Source organism: Strigops habroptila, chromosome 9, assembly GCF_004027225.2.
Source record: "Strigops habroptila isolate Jane chromosome 9, bStrHab1.2.pri, whole genome shotgun sequence".
NCBI lineage: Eukaryota > Metazoa > Chordata > Aves > Psittaciformes > Psittacidae > Strigops > Strigops habroptila.
In genome coordinates this window covers 22669259-22687366 of record NC_044285.2, presented here as the reverse complement: position 1 = coordinate 22687366, position 18108 = coordinate 22669259, and the positions used below count along the sequence as shown (strand labels likewise).

At 54.3% G+C, this 18108-nt stretch overlaps 1 protein-coding gene across 1 annotated transcript in view; it reads right to left on the bottom strand.

Annotated features, from left to right (window-relative positions):
• MID2 (midline 2) overlaps window positions 1-18108 on the bottom strand; it is a 65867-nt gene that overhangs the window by 16992 nt on the left and 30767 nt on the right. The gene's annotated exons all lie outside the window — the stretch shown is intronic.

Sequence of the window (18108 nt, the reverse complement as noted above, 5' to 3'; positions counted from 1 at the left end):
CCCGAGGGAGCCACAACTAGAATAACTCTGGAATAACAACTCGGGTTTCCTGCAGCTCCTGGTGCGCTGTGTGAGCGCTTGGCACCATGGCGGCCCTGGGGAGGTGACAGCGAGGCATCTGCCCTTTGCTGCTCCTTTGGGGCTGTTGGAGGAGCCAGGGCTGTGCTCCTTCCTGCAGCAAAGCCAAGCGTCTCCCGTGTTCCCTGGAAAACATTATGGCTGGCTGGAATAACACCAGGAGTATCTTCCGTATCTCAAAAATGTTCTTAAACCACCTGCTGCTGCTGAACCCTCTGACATTGTGGGGGAGACCAAACACACTGCTCTCCAGGTTCCTGCCCGGGAAGAAGCCAGCACGGCTGTTTCCATCATCCACAAATCTCATCCTGCTTCCTTACCGTACTGCACATGGTAAGGAAGCGGGACAAGAGCCTGATGAACCACAGGAGAGGCATCTCTCTCCTCTGCAAACCATCCCTGCTGGAGCGTTGCAGGGACGGGCACAGGGAGCAACACAGCAGCTCTGGAAGGAGTCAGGGCAGCCCCCGCCAGACCCCACTGCAGGCTGCGGTATTCCTGGAGCAGAACAGGAGAAAGGGCCTGTTGGAGAAGCTGTTGGTACCTGTGGACATGCAGTGGACTGGTGTTCTTCTGGATATCAATAATTTAAGTGACACCACATTTCCATTAAAATACGTGGTTCCACTAAGAGGAAATGCTTTATAACAAGCGCTCGGTACCTGTTGCAACACTTGTTGGGAAAATGATATCCTATTAATATTTTAAACGTCAAGGCTGGAAGAGGATCCCTGTGGTGCTTCATTCATCCTTGGAAACTGCTTTCATCGTGGCTGCAGCAGGCCCAGCACCACGGCTAATTTGGGGGCTAGTTAGCCAAGAGAACTTGGATCACAGTCCTGAAGCATGGGCAAAGTGCTCATTCCTGAAAAACCACTGGCTCCTGAAATAGCCTGGGCTCGTTTGCAGTGCTGCAGATTGCAGCCAGCGGCGGGTGAGGCAGCACGCAGGAGCAGGCTGGAAAATGGAGTAAAACCCCGGGTGCCTTCATTAAGAGGAAGTGCTTTGCACGACAGCGCGGTGTCGATAATGAAGCAGCAGCTGCTGGCGGCTCCTGCCACCCTCTCCCTTACAGCTCAGTATCATCAAATACAACTTGACACAGGCACCGAACATCTCACTTGGCGATCACCCCCTCAGCCCTCCCCGCTGGACTGATCCACGGCAGCGGATCCGCTTCCACGTTCCGGGGCTGCTGCGGAGGGGGCATGAGCGCGAGGTGTGCGCTTTGAAGCGCATGAGCCCAGCACACACCCGCAGCATCCCATGTCTTCCAGGGACAGCATTGCTCCTCCCCGTCCATCAGCACCCACAGGCTGCCTCTGAGCACCCATTCCTACAGCAAGCGGTGCTGACCCATACTAGTGACATCTCCCTCCTGCCGCACGTGAATGCACAGATGGTACCATTTCCTTCTGTTTGATTTGCTAAAACAACTGAAATGCACCAGAAGCTTTGATTACAGCAGCTGGTTTTTCTGTAGGTACATATAAATTACAGCAATTACAGGGGTTGTTTTTTAATTGCATTATAGCATGTTCGTAATTTCCCCACATTCTGGCCTTAAGTGCAGACGAGCCGACTGCTCTACCATTGGGAAGAGAGAAAAAGAGAGAAAAAGGAAACTCCACCATGTCCTTGAGCAGAAGTCATTGGTGCTCAGTGAGATGAAGTGATGGAAACCCTTCACCAGGGAGGGCAGGAGCAGGGATGGAGAGCGCGTGGATGCGACAGTCCCCATGGGAAGCAGCCAAGCCCTGTCCAGGCTGAGCTGCTTCCCATGCAGCTCCCAAATCCCCTTTAAGGACCCATCCCTCCCCAGCAGCTCTGACACGCAGCTTGGGGGCTGCACCCCGTTTACCTGCCAGTTACCAGATGCAGAACAAACATGTCCAGGGCCCAGCTAAAGGAGCTGAGTAGCACAGCACTGACGGGCAAGCACTGACCCTCGTGTTCTATACACTCATGTGCACGATGTGCCACAACCCGATTTTCCTTTTCCTCCAAACACCCAACAATCAGCTGACCCAAAGGTGGATTTCTCTCTCTGAAGCCAACAGCTCTCCTTCACCAGAGGGAACCCCTGGGAGTGGGACAGGAGAACCTGGAGCGCCCTGGGGAAAGCCTTGCCATGGAAGTGCACAGGGCATTGGTGGTGCGAGGACCTGCTGCTGGTCTGTGCCGATGCTCACTCGCAACCCGACGGGCGAGAGGGCTGTCGTGTGGCTCTGCCCTGTTACACAACCAGCTTTCCACATTCATCTTCATGCGAAGGCCACCAAAACTGAGCGTTTACTTTCCATGATTTATTTAAGGCTTTTTCCACTGCCCTTGTTCATTTGTAACTGCTTTCAATAGAGGACGCGGGTCCCTGCCCTGCTCCCGCTGCGTACCACAAACACAAACCACATGTGTGTCCATAACCCCGTGTGCAGGCGCACACGCACACAAGTCAAACCAGCTGTGAAATGCAGAGCAGCAGGACAACGTGTCCCTGGGTGCCCACCGCCACCCATCAGCTCACCACAAGAAGCAGGGGAGGGAAGGGCAGCCATCGGTGGGATGGTGGAGGATGCACACCAAGCCTCATAAGCGATAACACAACATCCTGGGTGCCATCCCTCCTGCGGCAGCCAGGCTGCACACACACCATCCCCCACAAAGGGAAGACCTTCCATCTGCTCCCCAGGCCATGGAGCATTGCCTGGGCACAGAGGGACAGGACCAGGATGTCCCAGGATGCTCCTACCCCAATCTCAAGCCCTTGTTCCCTTCAGAAAGGCTGCCAGGGCCTTCTCTTACCAGGCTCCCTCTGAATGAGAAGGGGGGGGCGCAGCCAGGCTGCTCCTGCTGCCCTGTCACTAGCCCGTGGCCACGAACGACAAGCCCTGGGCAAGGCCGTGGGTAACCCTCCCCTGAGCAACACGGGACTGAGAAAGGCTTGTTCATCCTCCTCAGGAAATTCCTCTCCTACCACGGCTTCAGATGAGCTGGGGTTTTTGGCAGGAAGGGCTGGAGGAGGGAACCGAACCGGCATCACTTGCAGGGAGTTCCAGCAGCCTGTTGGGTTTACACATGACCAGGAGCCAGCTGGAAAATGCTGCAGCGGAGTGAAGAGGCACTTGAATGAGAGGACACGTCACATCCTCACTCAACAACCACTCCACACCTCCCAGGAAACCATGTCCTGCAGCCGCTGCGCTGCGGAGCCGACGGGAAACCGCACCTCTTCAACAGCAAAACACCCCTGCTCCTGTTCATGCTTCCCAACTTCCTGGCAAACCCTTGTGGTGCTTCCCCCATCCAGCTTAGCTTCCCTCCATCCCTTCCCCAGTGCCTCTCCGTGATGGTGAGGCACTGACCTCAGGCCCTCCCCACCAACGGTGGGACACTGGTTCCATCAGCAGGATCACAGCTCTTGGGGCAGGAAGTTGCTGGAAAAGAGACCTGAAATCCTGACATGACCCAGGGTATTGCACCACAAAGGTTTGCAGGCTCCAAAGCACCTCCTGGACCTTTCTGCGAGGTACTGCAGCTTTGCCAGGGCCCTTCTCATTGCATCACTGCACCTACACAGCTTCCTTCGGGAAGGCTTTGGGCTTTGGCCCACCATGCTCCTCCTCAAGCCGCTCCTGATGGAGCATCGCTCCATCTCCCGTGTACCATGGAGACACACCTGAGGCACATCCTCAACCATGGCAGAGATTTCAATGTCCATGCAGCCAGAGTCAGACATCTCAAGGTACACCCGGTTTCTCAACTGAAGAAACAAGAGGGAAACAGCCATGGGTACCACTCGCTGCCGGTTGGCAGGAGCAGCCCCAGGTCGCACTCGCTTCCTCCCAGGACCTCGCTGCTTGGCCTCGGTTCCCCAGGACATGACAACATGTCTCTACTCCTGCAGACAGGGAGCCTGAGGAGCGGGTGGAGGGCACACGCTGATTCTCCTGTAAATCAGAGCTGTCCCGCTCAGCTCCAAGGGGGAGGAAAATCACACGGAGTAGTTTAATGCTGTCATTTCTCCAAAGCTGCTGATTACTTGCAGACTCTGTCTGAAGCATCGTTTTGGCAGGTTTTGCTGTCTGGCTGCTCACGCGCATCTCGAGGACTTTGCTTTCTTTGCTTTCTGTCCCTGCGCCACTTCACAGAAACAGGGGCTCTGCTTCCGAAAACATTCCTTCAGGCAGAGATGCTGCAAGAGCCCCAACACCTGCAAGTCCTTGGCACGAGTGGTGCTCCTCGTTGCAGCCAGCAGGGGAAGGGCTCGCTGGTGATGGATAACCTCTTGCTGCTGGAGCTCGTCCACACCAGCGTGTATCCCAGGGAACGAGCTGTTCCCTGGCAAGCCACATCGATCCATTCTCCCGGGTAAAATGAGAAGAAGGATGGCAATGAGGCAGCTGACACCCTTCCCTGTCACGGGGGCGACCGCCCTTCTCCTAAGTCATCACACGGCGCAAGGGCTCCAGCAGTAAGACCGTAGTGCAGAGGGGAGAGCCCGTCAAAGCACAGCATGGGCAGCCTGTGCCTTGTGTGAGCCTTGTCCTGGGAGCTGGAAGAGAAACCAGGAGCTGCCCACAGGCCGCTCAGCTTGCACGCTCCATCTCCGTATGTCAGGATGGTCCATGGGATGCTGCCATGGTGGAGGGCTGGCCTCAGCCAAGATGGGGCTCCTTTCTGGCCACCCCAGCTCAGCACCGTGACAGTCCTCCAACACATAAACAGTTACAAATACATCAAGAAATCAGAACAGGTTATTGTTAATATCAAAAAGCTTTGATCTCCAAGTCAGCTACAATGAGAAAAGCACCCGGGGACCAGGCTGGACACAGAGGCCAGGGCAGCACCAAAGCAATGCAGTGCCCATTACTTGGAGAAGGGCAGTGCTGCCAGCACAGCCCGACAGTCCACATGCCTCATCACTATCCCCAGTACCAGCCACTTCCCTCAGCTTCCAGCCTAAACCCCCCGAGCTGGAGAGGGCAGCTACCTAGGTGCTGCAGCGCATTCCCTATCGAACCCTCCTGCACAGCACAGACACACGCAGCTCATTGAGGTCCTTTGTGGTTACATACTTTCATCTTCCCAAAGCAGTTTCCCTCCTCCTGGATGGCGTCAGGGTTCCTGCAGCAGCATTGGAAAGTGTTTAAATATTTTATGAAGTTCATCCTGGCTGCAACAAGCCTGTTTTCATTCCTGAAGCCATCTAACCATTACCTTCTTGTTTGAGCTGCCCTATTTCAGTGCTCCGAGACTCCCCTCCCTGCTTCAGGCTGCCTGGTTCTCAGGTTGAAAGAACGTGATTTTCAGACATCTTATTAAACTTGTTACATTTGCTGTAAGAATTCCCAGACTATGGTGAGTCCTGAGCTTATCTGTGTACCTTCCACTGCTTTTATTTATTCCTTTAACAAGACAGAGCAGGAGGAGCAGATCTCCCCTGCTCCAAGCAATGCCTTTGTCCAGGAATTTTCTTCTTGTGAGCAATTTCTGGTTCTTCCAAACCAGTTCCAGGTCTAGAGAGGTCATTTTCTGATGCAGTGGTCTGGGTACCACCAGCAGCTCTGCTGCCCCAATGGGAATCGAGCATCACCTGCACCCCTGCATCCCTGAGCAGCCCCAACTGTCAGGATAAGAAGCCATTAATAACGATTCTGTTTTATCCTGCCACAGTCACAAACCACCAAAACTGAGGAGACAAGACAAAAACAGAAAGAAGACACTGCAGATGCCCACCTTCAGCCGTCATTCTTCGGCATTTGGTCCTTTCGGGTTCTGAGCTCCCTTTGAGGACCTGAGCAAACTGTGCCTCAGAAGCAGCTCTCTCTCCACTGATGAGAAAGGACATAGGGTGATTGGCTCGAGTGCGTCTCCAGCACGTGCGACTCCAGGCTGGGAAGAGCAAACTGACCCAAAACTATCCAAAACTGGGAGAATTTAAGGTCATTTCAAAGCTCTTCCTCCTTCTTAACAAGTCACAGTTAGAAAAATACCCCTCAAAAGATGGGAACCTTCAAAACCAAGTGATTTTCCATGTGCTTTCTCCATCCCAGCTCTCCCTGACCTCCAGGTGCTGACGCAGCCACAGAACATGCCCATCTCCTTCCCTGAAAACCCACTTCATTCAGCCAGAAAAGCAACAGCCTGATGATTTTCTGTGATCGCTCTTTGGAGGCTGCAAGGAACAAGCCTTTTTCACCTCTTATTGATGCTGCTGCAGGTCCCCGCATGGGGACGGAGGATTCGCGTGCTGCCAGCAGTGCGTGTTCCTTCCGGAGACACTCGGGGCTTTAAAGACAACCAAGGTGAACCACCCCTCTCTGCAGGGCCTGCTGGACCTCCTGGGGTCTGCAAGACCCTCGTGAGGTGGGAAGCTCCATGGTCCTGCACCCAGAGAGCGGCACCAACAGCATCTCATGAGCCAGGTGGGGAGAAACCCACCCAACACCTGGGTCAAGGTTAGGCAGACATTATGGACACAACCCTTGGAAGGCAGAGACTCCAACAGGCAAGTGACAAACCACAGCCTGGAACATGGACTAACAACCTCGGGCATGGAGGAAGGGTTAGGAACCAGAACACAGTGAGCATCTGGACGAGCCCTCCTGAACGCAAAGGAATAACCAGAGGACAAAGCTAACGACAACGCAGTGCGGTAACGGATCAGACCACGAGGAAACATGCCCTGCAAGGCTGAGCTACAGCTGAGGAAGGACTGTGAGACATGAAACAGGAGTGGGATTGCAGCTAGCAGTGCCCCACTACCATCGGCTTTGAAGCCAAAAGTGAACAAAACTTCTTTCAAAGTATGAAAGAGAGAAAAGACAGCTTCGCTTCCATAAATATGTATATCCTTGTGGAAGAACCGATTGGTGGAACAGAAGACATGTCCTTTGAAGGGTTTGCAGGAATACATGGTAGGAAAAGACAAAGAACAACGCAGGAGTTGCCCTTAGAAGCTGCCCTGAAAAGGAAGGGAAGGTGGGAGGAGACCCGCTCCAGCGATGGAGTCTCCATGAGTCTTCATGGAGACTACTAATGGGTCCACTAACGGCAGTGCAATTATGTTAACTGCTTGCTGCAGATAATGGTACGGCTGTGGAGAGCCCTTCAGAATACTCCTAGGGGTACGTGAGGATCTCATGCAGCGATGGGATTTCCAGGCAAAGAAGCCTGAAAAATCCTGCTCTCACGCGCAGGGGGAGCATTGCAATACCAGGAGACTGTCACTGATAACATCTGGGATCAATTATTAAAGGAAGAAGAGGACAAACTAACCAAAAGACCATCAACAAACAGATCCTGAACTATGTGGGTTTTACCAGAGGGGCTGAGCACTTCGCAGGCTGTTTCCTGAGCTGCTCTGGGCTGAAGACACCCATCACCCCTCAGCGCCCAGAGCTCTCAGTGATTCACAACCAAGAAAGCTTCATTAGCAAGAGCTCTTGCATTTACCCTCCAGCAACTGGAGAGTGCAGTGACATTGGGGGAAGCCTTATCAGGATCTCATTTCCCACCTGGCTGTCAAACAGCGCAGCGCCCGAGATTCCTTCCTCGGTCAGGTTGTAGTAAGTAAGGTTATAAACCCACTGTGGACTCTATCCACCCTTGTCAGCATTTTAAACTCACCCGACAGCTGAGGGGACTGTGTGATGGATCCCAAGGAGCTACAGAACCCCATGGGCCATCGGCAGCACACGGCTTGAGACCCAAAAGGTCTTTCCAGGTTAATGGTATCACCCGAAGAGCTCAAACACCCAACCTGTCGTTATCTCAACCCTTCATGCCCCACGTTGGGCGCCACAAAGAACTGTCGCGGTTTAAGCCCAGCCGGCAACTCAGAACCATGCAGCCGCTCGCTCACTCCTCCCCTTCTTTCCTCCCCCCGCTCCCGAGATCGGGCGTTGTCAGGGTGGTGTAGCCGTAGGCTACAGCCGTGTAACCTGTGGCTGCAAGGAGGGGACCTGGAATTTGGCACGTCATTTACACATGTTTAAGTGCAAACTGGTATTTGCACTTAACAAACAATCGAGCTTCTGCTGCAGAAACAAGAGATGAAATTCTCACTCCACAGAAAGTTTAGGGAAGGGCTAGGAGAAATTCACGGAAGATCAGACATTCCCCGGGAACATCGGGTTTCCATTCAGCAATAAAGAAGACGCTTTGTGACCTTCACCAGGCAGATAACAGACAGACAACCCGTTATCAAAGATCCACCGATTACTTGGTTCCATTCCTATCACACCTCCCAGACCAAAGCAGCAAAACTCAAGCAAACAGCAATGACACACTGCAGGAGGGTCCCTGTGCCACCCTTCCCCGGCTGCCTGCTCTGCACATCAGCGTTTAGACTCAGCTGTTACGAAACTGGCTGTGAAATGCATCAAATGCATTAGAAGTAGAATTCACGCCTGAACACCGGCGAGATTTTGAATTACAAATACCAAATTAGCCTGGAAGCGAAGCAAAAGCTCCTGCATTTCCAATCACTGCAGAAAACATATTGAACATATTGAACTCTGCAGAGATCAGAAGGATCCAGCGACAGAGGTCGATGACAAATGCCGGGGAAGAAATCAGTTCAAGGGGGGCTTGACTCGTGTTACAACCACGACCCCGGGTTCAGCTTTACTGAACCAAAACACTGCAGAACATGGTTTTAATCTGAAGTATTAATTGGCAATCAAATGCATCAATTCTGTCTGCAAATGGCTCATCCTCCAGTCTGCCTGTTGGTCCCACTGAGCACATGGATGTGCTCTCCCACCCTCCCTGAAGTGGGGGCTCTTATTGTCCTCACCAGCTATTTTCTCTCCCTTATTTCCTCTGGTCCCTCTGGCCAGGAGCTGACACAGGCAGGTCTGACGAGGGCAGAGCTGTGTTGGACACCCGACGGCCCGTGCTTGGGGGCAGAGGCTGCCCATGGGAGGCAGCGGGACGAGGGGTTAGGAGGAGGACAGCACCTGGTCCATGAACAAGGACAGGGAGAGCAGCAGGTCACCCCAAGGGGAAGAGCTCAAAGGGAAGCCCAAAAGGGAGGAGACGTGGCTTGGCACGTCCCAAGTCCCCAAAAACCTCTGCCCGTAGTTAAGCCTCGTGCTAGACACTGCAGCTGGAGAAGGGTTGTCATACAGCCACTGTGAGACAGGAGCTGCCTGCTCTGTGGCTGCAACATCCATCTCCCATCCCACCTCTGGGACACATCCCACCAATGCGGCTGGGCTCAGCACCTCCAGGCTTGGCAGGCAGAAGCACCAGACTCAACATGGGGCAGACAGGCATCACCAACGCTGTGTCAATATTCACTCCCCAGCCCCAAGCTGCTCCTGCCCCTTCCTGCCACCCCCTCCCTCTCTCAGGGTCTGGTGCTGGAGACAGCTGCAAGTGACAGGTAATGAAATACAGAGCTCCTGTTTGGTGCCTTCCCTCTCCCAGCGTGCCCCAAAAACCTCAGCTCCCAGTGCTGAGCATCAAACGAGATGATCAAACGCTCCAGCAGCTGTTTTTTAATTCCCCGTTGCTCCAGCTCCTGCGCACGCTCAGGAGCCTGTTTTCCTTTTCCTTCCCCCCATCTCTGCAGCAGAAGCAAAGGGAGTTTGCAGCACGGGAGGAGCAGGCTGGGGCCTGAGCAGCAGCGTGAGGGACTCGGAGATCAATCCAGTGTAAAGGATTCATCTCAGTTTAACACCTTCTCCGGAGCTGAATGGGTGAGCAGCATGGGCAGGCTGGCCCATGCGGTGGATGGATGGAGATGCTTGTGGGCCCTGGCTCTCAGCTCATCATCCCGATGAGGGTGTCTGCTTGCAGGGGAGAGAGGAAAACCCAAGGGTTCCCCAGGGGCCCTCCTGGCATATGGCTTCCCAAGAGGTGAAGCCACAGGAGACGTGCAAAGGCAAGCGAAAGGATCAGACAGCTCGCAGGGTCTTACAACAAGCACTGCAGGGACCTCCTGGAAACCAACTCTGATGCTCAGACCACTATTTTGGTCCTGAAACAGATGTAGGGGCACCTCACTCCACAGTTAGATCCACAAACCCCTGCTTTCAGCATTGGGAGAGGATGATGTTCAGACACGGCAGGGGGTGAAACCCCCCCAGGGGAGGCATGTGGGGAGCAAGCGGGAACCTCACCAGCTTGAGGTCCACTTACTTTGTTCTCAGAGGCAGGATTTCCCAAGGGCTCCCTCGCTTCTGAGGGAGAGTCTGAGGGATGGGGGACCCCAAAATGAAGACTTCACAGGGAAATAGCCCTGGGAAAGCTGCACCACTTGGTGGCATCGTTCTCAAGAGCTTGGCCGGGCGGGACGGCGCCCGGTGGGTTTCGCAGTGATTAGGAGCATCACATTATCTTCCACAGCACACAACAAATAACACTAATGGTGGGGATAATGTCAAGCAGAATTACATTGGATTTTAAACAGCGCTGATAGCACATGTTAAGCAGACATGTAATTAGCACTGTGGTGCCTTGATAATATTAATAATGTAGCTAATTATACCGATATAAATAGCAAGATTAATTGTCACAAAACATCAGCATCAGGCTCTGAAAGACATCCTCAAACCTTGCCTCACACTTGGGCACCGGGGCTGTCACAGAGAGCAGCGGAACATTCTGGGGGTCTGATCTACCCCTCGATGAGTCTCCTTCCTGCTCAGGGTGGCAGCAGCTCCCCATGGCACCACACGAGGTGTGGAGACTGAACCTCTCCTCTGCAGCTGTCTCCTGCCATTAGGCCGCTGCGTTAGGTGGCAGGGCTACAGGGAGTGCAGCCCCCACCACAAAGGTGGGCTGGAGGGTGACCAGCCCCATGTGATGCCTCTCCTTCTCACCTCTCCTTGCAGAACAGATTTGGATGGAAAGACTAGGATGAGCTGGACAGAAGAGGCATCGGCATAAGGCCCATGGAGCTGCTGTCTAAAAAACATCCTCCCACATTCCCTTTGTGTTGGACTTGCCTGCACTGAACAAACCTTCCCACCTCTCTGGCAGCAGCACGTGAAAGCCTTGGGTTTCTCTTGGAAGCAGAGACAGCGTGCCAGCCAGCTGCCCGGGATGAGGCTTATCTTGGCTGATCTGTTGCTTATGTAAAGGCACGGTGAGACTGTGAAAACCAGAGCTGGAGATGCTGAGATAGAGGCACAGCAGTCAGTACAAACTGAGCCTCGGGGCAAACGCACTGACTTTAGCAGGGCTACACTGCAAGAAAACTTTAACCCCTTGTGCAGATGTGAGCACCAGAGTCCCATCCCTTCCCCCTTTTTCCTTTGCTGCTGTTTTGCTGCTGTTAAAGCAAACAAAATGCCTAAACCCACCAAAAGTCACCAAAACCATCACTAAGCAATAGGACAGACAGCACTTTTGGGGTTCCTTCTGCAGCCAAGGCCTTAGCGCTGCTTGGGAACCCCCTTTTCCCATGCAATGTGTGGGCTGCCATGGCAGACATCATCAGAGATGCGCAGGGGACATTGCATTACAAAGCTGGTGCACCCCTGGGCCACCCCGCGAGCACCAGCCCAGGCTGCAGAACACCTTCCGCTTATCCGCAGATCTCGGCACCGGCCCCACGGGTTACACAAGCTCTGACGTCTGACGGCAACAGGCACCAGGGAAAGCGTCCGGGCAGGTTTTCCTTCCTGCATAAAACAGGGCATAAAACAGCCCTGGCAAGCCGCCCCCCCCAGCCTGCGCTGCCTGAGGGATGGGGACACGGATGCCCCAGAGCGCCTGAAACCAGCACGTTGGGCAGGCTGCATACAGCGACCGTGTGCCCAGCCCTGCCTTCAGCCAATCCCATGGATCTCCCCACAGATCTCAGGCTGCCCAGAGAAGCTGTGTTCAAGGCCAGGTTGGACACAGGGGCTTGGAGCAACCTGCTCTAGTGGAAGGTGTCCCTGCCCGTGGCAGGGGGTTGGAACTGGAGGAGCTTTAAGGTTCTTTCCAACCCAAACCATTGTGTGGTTCTATAAATGCAGACCACGTGGCAGCCAGCTCACCCCGAGCTCCCACCCCACTCCACACTGCTGAAGAGACTCTGCTGACATCCCACCTCGAGGAGAAAGGCCAAAACCCACCAAAGACAGACTTTTCAAACATTCCATCTGGAAAAGATGGAGGGGAGGGACCACTGTGGCCATGCACAGGGATAACTGCTTGTGCCAAAACCTGTTTCAGCTGCCTTGAACTTGGCTAGAACCGCACCGGTGAAAAGTAGAGTTCCTGACAGCCCTTGTTCCCTCCCCGGGAAAAACCTGCCTGCTTCTGATAGTGAGGAAAGGAAAAATTCCCTTTCCTCCTCCTCGCTCGAAGGGAAAGCCCCAAAATCTCAGCTATTTCCCTGGAAAACTCGAGGGATCAGTGCTCCTGGGCAAGGCTGATGCTGGGAGGACCTGCACAGCACCTGGCACCGCAGGGGAGCAGAGACCCAAGCGCAGGGACCTGGGCAGCAATCTCCAGGCACACATCACTTTGGACCTTGTAAAGCCCAGGGATGGGGCAGGACAACAGCACCAGGCCCACAGGACACAGCATCAAGTGAGACTGGTCTCTGCAAAGCAGGGGGCTCATCCATAGAAGAGGCACCCAGATTTATTTCACCTGCAGTCACAACTGGTGCTCACCTCTGCCTTCCTCCAGCCCTGTTCTCCGGTACAACCACATCACTGGCAAAACATGGGAACAAAACCACTCCAGAACTCGCAAAGCCCACAGCCCATTTCAGCCTTTACACTGGAAATGCCACCTTGAAGAGCTGTGATTTGATGAAGTAACTGAAAACACCGGCTCATAGAAGAAAGCAGCAGCGTCAGCGACTCACCCAGCAGCATACGCTGCTGCAGACTGTTTGCATCCTGGAGAGGGAAATGCCTTTGTAGGGAGGCAAATGCCTGCTGCGTGAGGGACAGCTGTAACAGAGCTACTGGCAGCCAGGCAGAGCCTTCAAATACAGCTGCTGAAGTGCTGCAACACGGACAAGTGTCAGCTGAGGAGCAGGTGAGCATCTGGAATCACCACAGACCAAACCCCTGGGCCTGGGCCTGCAGCGAGGCTGACACAACACATCAACACCAAGAGCTCAAACCCTCTCCCCATGCACACAGTTTTCCAGCATGGACCGAGCAATGCCTCAAGCCGATGGCTTCTCACTTGGGAGAGCCGCTCAAACACCCAGGGCTGGGAGCTGCTGCAGCACCCATGGGAGCAGACATTGATGGATGCAGGAGTGAGCATCAGTGGGCCTGGGAGTGAGCATCGATGGATGCGGGAGCGAGCACCAGTGGGCAGCAGCTCCAGGATGAGGAGCCAGTGGCTGCCAAGCGGCTGTGTTCAGTCTCGGTGAGTCAGAGCCCGAGGGAGTCACGAGACCAGCTGGAAAATCCCAAGAGCTTCAGAAAACCAACACACAGCTCATGGGCTCTCCTGCGCCTCCAGGTTCTTGCTGCCAGCTCTTGGAGTGGGTCTGAGTCAGCTCTGAGCCTCCCTCCAGAGTCTGACAGTAACACACAAACCAGCCCTGGGAGGCTGCGTCTGACATGGAGCTGAGGTTGCATCCCCTCTCCTTGCCAAGGACTGGCTTCCCAAAACCCCCAGGTAACTGGGATAAGCACTTGCACTGGTGGCACCCTCTGCCCCATCCATGGTCCCACTGGAGACCAGGATGGCTGGAGTTTCACCTGACTTTGGTGGGAAGCACAGGAGCAATACAGGGAGCTGCTGCAGAGCATCCTGGCTCCCCAGGTCTCGGGCTTGCTCCCAAACCATGATGGGCATGGAGAGGGGGCATCAAGCAAGCCTGGAAGCTCCTGCAGTAGCTCCTGGAGGAAGGTCAGCAGCAGAGAGAGGACATGGGAGGACTCTGCACATGGGAGGAACACGGGGAGCTCCCATACGCAGCAAACTCACAGCCTCACCTCTCCCACCCTTCACCACCAGAACCAGTGCGCAGGATCCCATCAGCTGAGGCCCTCGAGGCACTTTCTGAGGCAGCTCCTGTGTTACCATCGTGAAACCCTGCCCACCCCCGGCCCCTCATCCCCAGCAGCTCCTTCCTGCACATTCACCGATGGGTCAAAAGACCCTTTCAGAATTTAGCAGTGTCAAGGCACAGAAATAAACCCACCGCATTGATCTTCCTGGCAGAGCCCTCCACAAAGAGGGTTACTCGGAAAACCTTTATCTTGTTTTCTTTTCTTTCCCTTATTTTTCTTCCCGTTCCCCTCATCGTTCTTTAGAAGCTAATCTTTGCTAAACGGGAACTTTTTGTTCCCTCTGACACTGCTAATGTATGTGTTGGCAGGCTCGTCTGCAAGCATACATCTTCTGTAAGAGGCCTTGTCACGGTCTCTGAATCCAGCCCAATTAACATTGCAATTCTGTTTTTCCATTGCAGCAGTTTGGAAAGCTGATCCTGAGCACTACATAAGCTCACCCACAGATACCGCTGTAGGTGTGCGGGGCCTTCTCGCTTACCCAAGAAGAATTATCCAAGGTTAAACAAAGCTCAGCTGTGGATAATGTGAAAGATAAATTCCCTGGTCGGGCATGGCTCGGGCTTAAATTCTTTCCAAGCCATCCCTTTCATTACTCTCTATCCTGCAGTGGTTGGATGCTGCCAGGCAGAGTCCCCTGTGGGAGCACGCTGAGCTGGGCTGCACACAGGCCTCTGGATCCAGACAGGAACGCTCTGGCCACAGAAGATTTTGATTCATCCCAGCCCTGTCCCATTTTAGACAGAGAAGACGGACAAGTTTTGCACTGGGAATAACACCGCATCCCTCTGAGCACCATGCACGGTCTATCGGTCGCAGCACCAGCCACGCAGAGAGGTCATGGCATGCTGCTGCGTGCTTGCCCTGCCCTCAGCCCCAGCTATGAGCAGAAGAACTGAGGGAGAAGCTTCCATAAATAAAGCTTCAAATCAGGTCCAAGCCTCGCATCCCATGGAAATGCTGGGGATGAGCTCGGTCTGTCACTGCACCGAGAGCTTAAGCTGCGCCCCCCATTAGTAACCTGCTGCTGCCAAGCAGGGAGATTGACCTGCTCCCTCTGGCACCAACAACAGAGCTGCCTCTGAGCAGGGGGATTGACCTGCTCCTTCCAACACCAACACCAACAACGAAACTGCTGGGTTTTCTATGCAGGGAAGAAACAAAGCCAAAGAAAGAGCCACAGCATCCCTGGGGGAGAAGGAACAGCTACATCCCGACACGTCTCCCTTCTCAGCAATACGCGGCTAAAACCCTCATTGCTCCCAGCAAAATCCTTTGTCCCTTAACTATACACAGAGACTCTGCATCACCTTGAGGCAAACTCAGACAGCGAAAGGACCCCAAAGTTGTTTCGAAAGGGTCCATTGCCAAAGCAAATGGACTCAGGGGCTAAGGACACGGGTTGGTTCATAAATGCCCAGAAACTGCAGCCCTGCTCCCCAGGATGTGTCCTCCAACAGCAGAAATGTTCAGCTCCTCCCAGGGCAGCACATGCTGGTAAAGAAGAGAGAGATCAGAACGCAGGCGGCTCTAGGCCTGGATCACAACCGCGCTGCTCTGGGCGGGATATTGTGCTATGTTTTGGGAAACAAGGGCATATTCACATGAAAACCCCACATTGTCCTGCTGCCAGGCTGGCCAAGCCCCACGGTGACGCAGCTCTGCAGCAAAGCATCCTCCTGCTCCCCCATAACCCCTCCAGCTTGGAGGAAAGGGATGGGGGAAAAGCACCCCAGCCTGGCCCATGCCACTGGGGTCAGGGGAGGCTGCCGAAAGCACACTCCTACCCTCATGCAGCTAAGCGCCTTCCAAAGGGGATGGGGGGAAGATGAGTGGGAAAAGGAGTGGTTCCCACATCAGATTTCAGCCTCCTTTCCCAAGGTTCCAGTCTGATATAAAAGGGGCTTTGTCCACGCTGCTGTATTAAAACCACGCGGCTTCCTTTGTGGGGACACCACTGAGTGCAGAGGAGCTGCTTTCATCTGTAATTTATGAGATGATTTATCCCATGATGTGCTCAATGAGTGCAACACCTCACTGGGGGCTGCCATTAACAGTGGGCTCCAGAACTTGCTCAAACCCTGCAGCAGAGGATAAAACATGGAAATGAGAGCTGCAAAGCAGCAGGGAAATGAGAAGGAGGCAGCCCCAACAGCTTGTTGGAAGGACTGGCCCAGGGGGCGATTTGGGCTCCCAAGTGAGGATTGAGCCCACTGCTCCCCAAGCGTGTGTATCCTCCAGCAAATCCCTCCTGGGAATCAGAGATGCTCCAACTGAAATCCCTCTTGGCAAGTGGTACGAGTGCAGCATATTGAAACCCCATGCTCAGAGGTGTGACCCAAAGGCATCCTCCACCTTGTGCTCCATCACAGCAGTGATCAACCATCACTCCACAAGTCAGGACCCAAGGGAGAGCTGAGCCAGCCCCGCCATGAGCAGAAACAACCATTTTTAGTTCCATGACCCACCAGCTCTTCAAGGCCCCACGTGTTCGCCTCCCAAACAGGGGGTCTGAGCCCCTGTCTTTGGCCTCCTCCCTCCCTCCCTTTCAAGCCTCCAGTCTCAGCCCACTCCCGCAGCCACAGCAGCACCACCGCGCTCGTGCGTCACCTTCATTAACCCTGCGTGGGTTATATACGAACTACCTCACATCTGCTCGGTGCAGAGCTCTGTGCATCCTCACACCGGGACTCGGATTGAAACGAAAGGGGAAAAAGTGGAAGATGGATTAAGCTCTGGAGCTGAGCGAGGGCCGTGTTTAACTGCTAATGCGGGCTCGGGATTCTTCTTTTTTAAGAGGGGTTTTTTTTGCCAGCCCAGCTGGTGTCATCCGCCAGTACCCAGAGAGCAGCAAACAGATTGCAGGAGGATGCTGAGCCTCTCGCCGCGCTCGCTGCTGATAATAAATAAATAAATAAATGGGATAGATCAAAGATGTGAAAAAACCTTCTGGTAATTTTCTTTCCCCTCTGTTTCCCAACTGGTCCCTAACATATTTCCTGCTGGGACTGACAAGGAACACTGTCAAACTAAAATCACAGCTTCAAGAATCAAGCGGCATTAGATTAAGTGGAAAGGGATGATGCAGAAGGGTTTGAGCTAATCCCGCACAGGACTCCCAATGGAGGGGCACTGCAGCAGCAAGGGTGCCAAGGGCATCCCTGCAGAGGACGGGGCCCTGGGCCCTGCCCGGGGCTGTGCCATCCTCCTTCAGCTTCCCCCCAGCCCTAAACTTTAACATGAATGTTTCCCAAGTGGCCACACAACCCCTGCGCATCCCCTGCAGCTGCTGCTGGCTGGGAATGCCCATCGGACACGATGGCCCTGGCGCCGGAGGGACGCATCCTGCCCGGCCATGCCAGAGATGCGGCTCTGTGCCGCATCCTGGCCACGGCAGCTTGGGAGCAGACCCTGCATGTGCAGCATGGGAGACGTGTCTAAGGAAAGCCAAAACAAGAGGTGAAGACTGAGAAATAAATAACCAGCCCTTTGTCACCAATGGAAGCATCAGCCCAAGAGACAGACAACGGGATTCCTGCGAGCACCGCTCTGGTCCCAAGCAACCGACGTGTGTTTGCATTAGCATGGGACCCACGGGTTCCCAGCAGCGCCTGTGTGCACGCCCTGATGGGGAGGATGAGGGTATTCCTGATGGGATGTGCTGCTCCGAGGCCCCAGGAGAGGCAGCCAAGCCCCCCGTCATCCTGCAGCTCTCAGAGCCTCCACAGAGGGGGTGCCTCCAGAGCTGACAGAGCTGTCCCAGGAAAGGTATTTCTTGCAGCAGGTCTTGATCTCACCGAGGGATGTGCCAGCAGCATTAGCAGAGCTTGGGAAGAGGCCACTGGCCAGGGCACAGTTCCAGCAGCGCTCAAGGAGTCAGGAAGGACAAATACCTTCTCTAGAAGCAGAACCCATGACCCAGCAACTGCCAGCAACTGCAGCTGTGTCTCCTTCACCAGCCCTGCCTCTGGAGAACATCACCCACCATGGTCCCCATGCCAGTGCTGGAGAGCATCCAGGAGGAGAACGCCATGAAAACCAT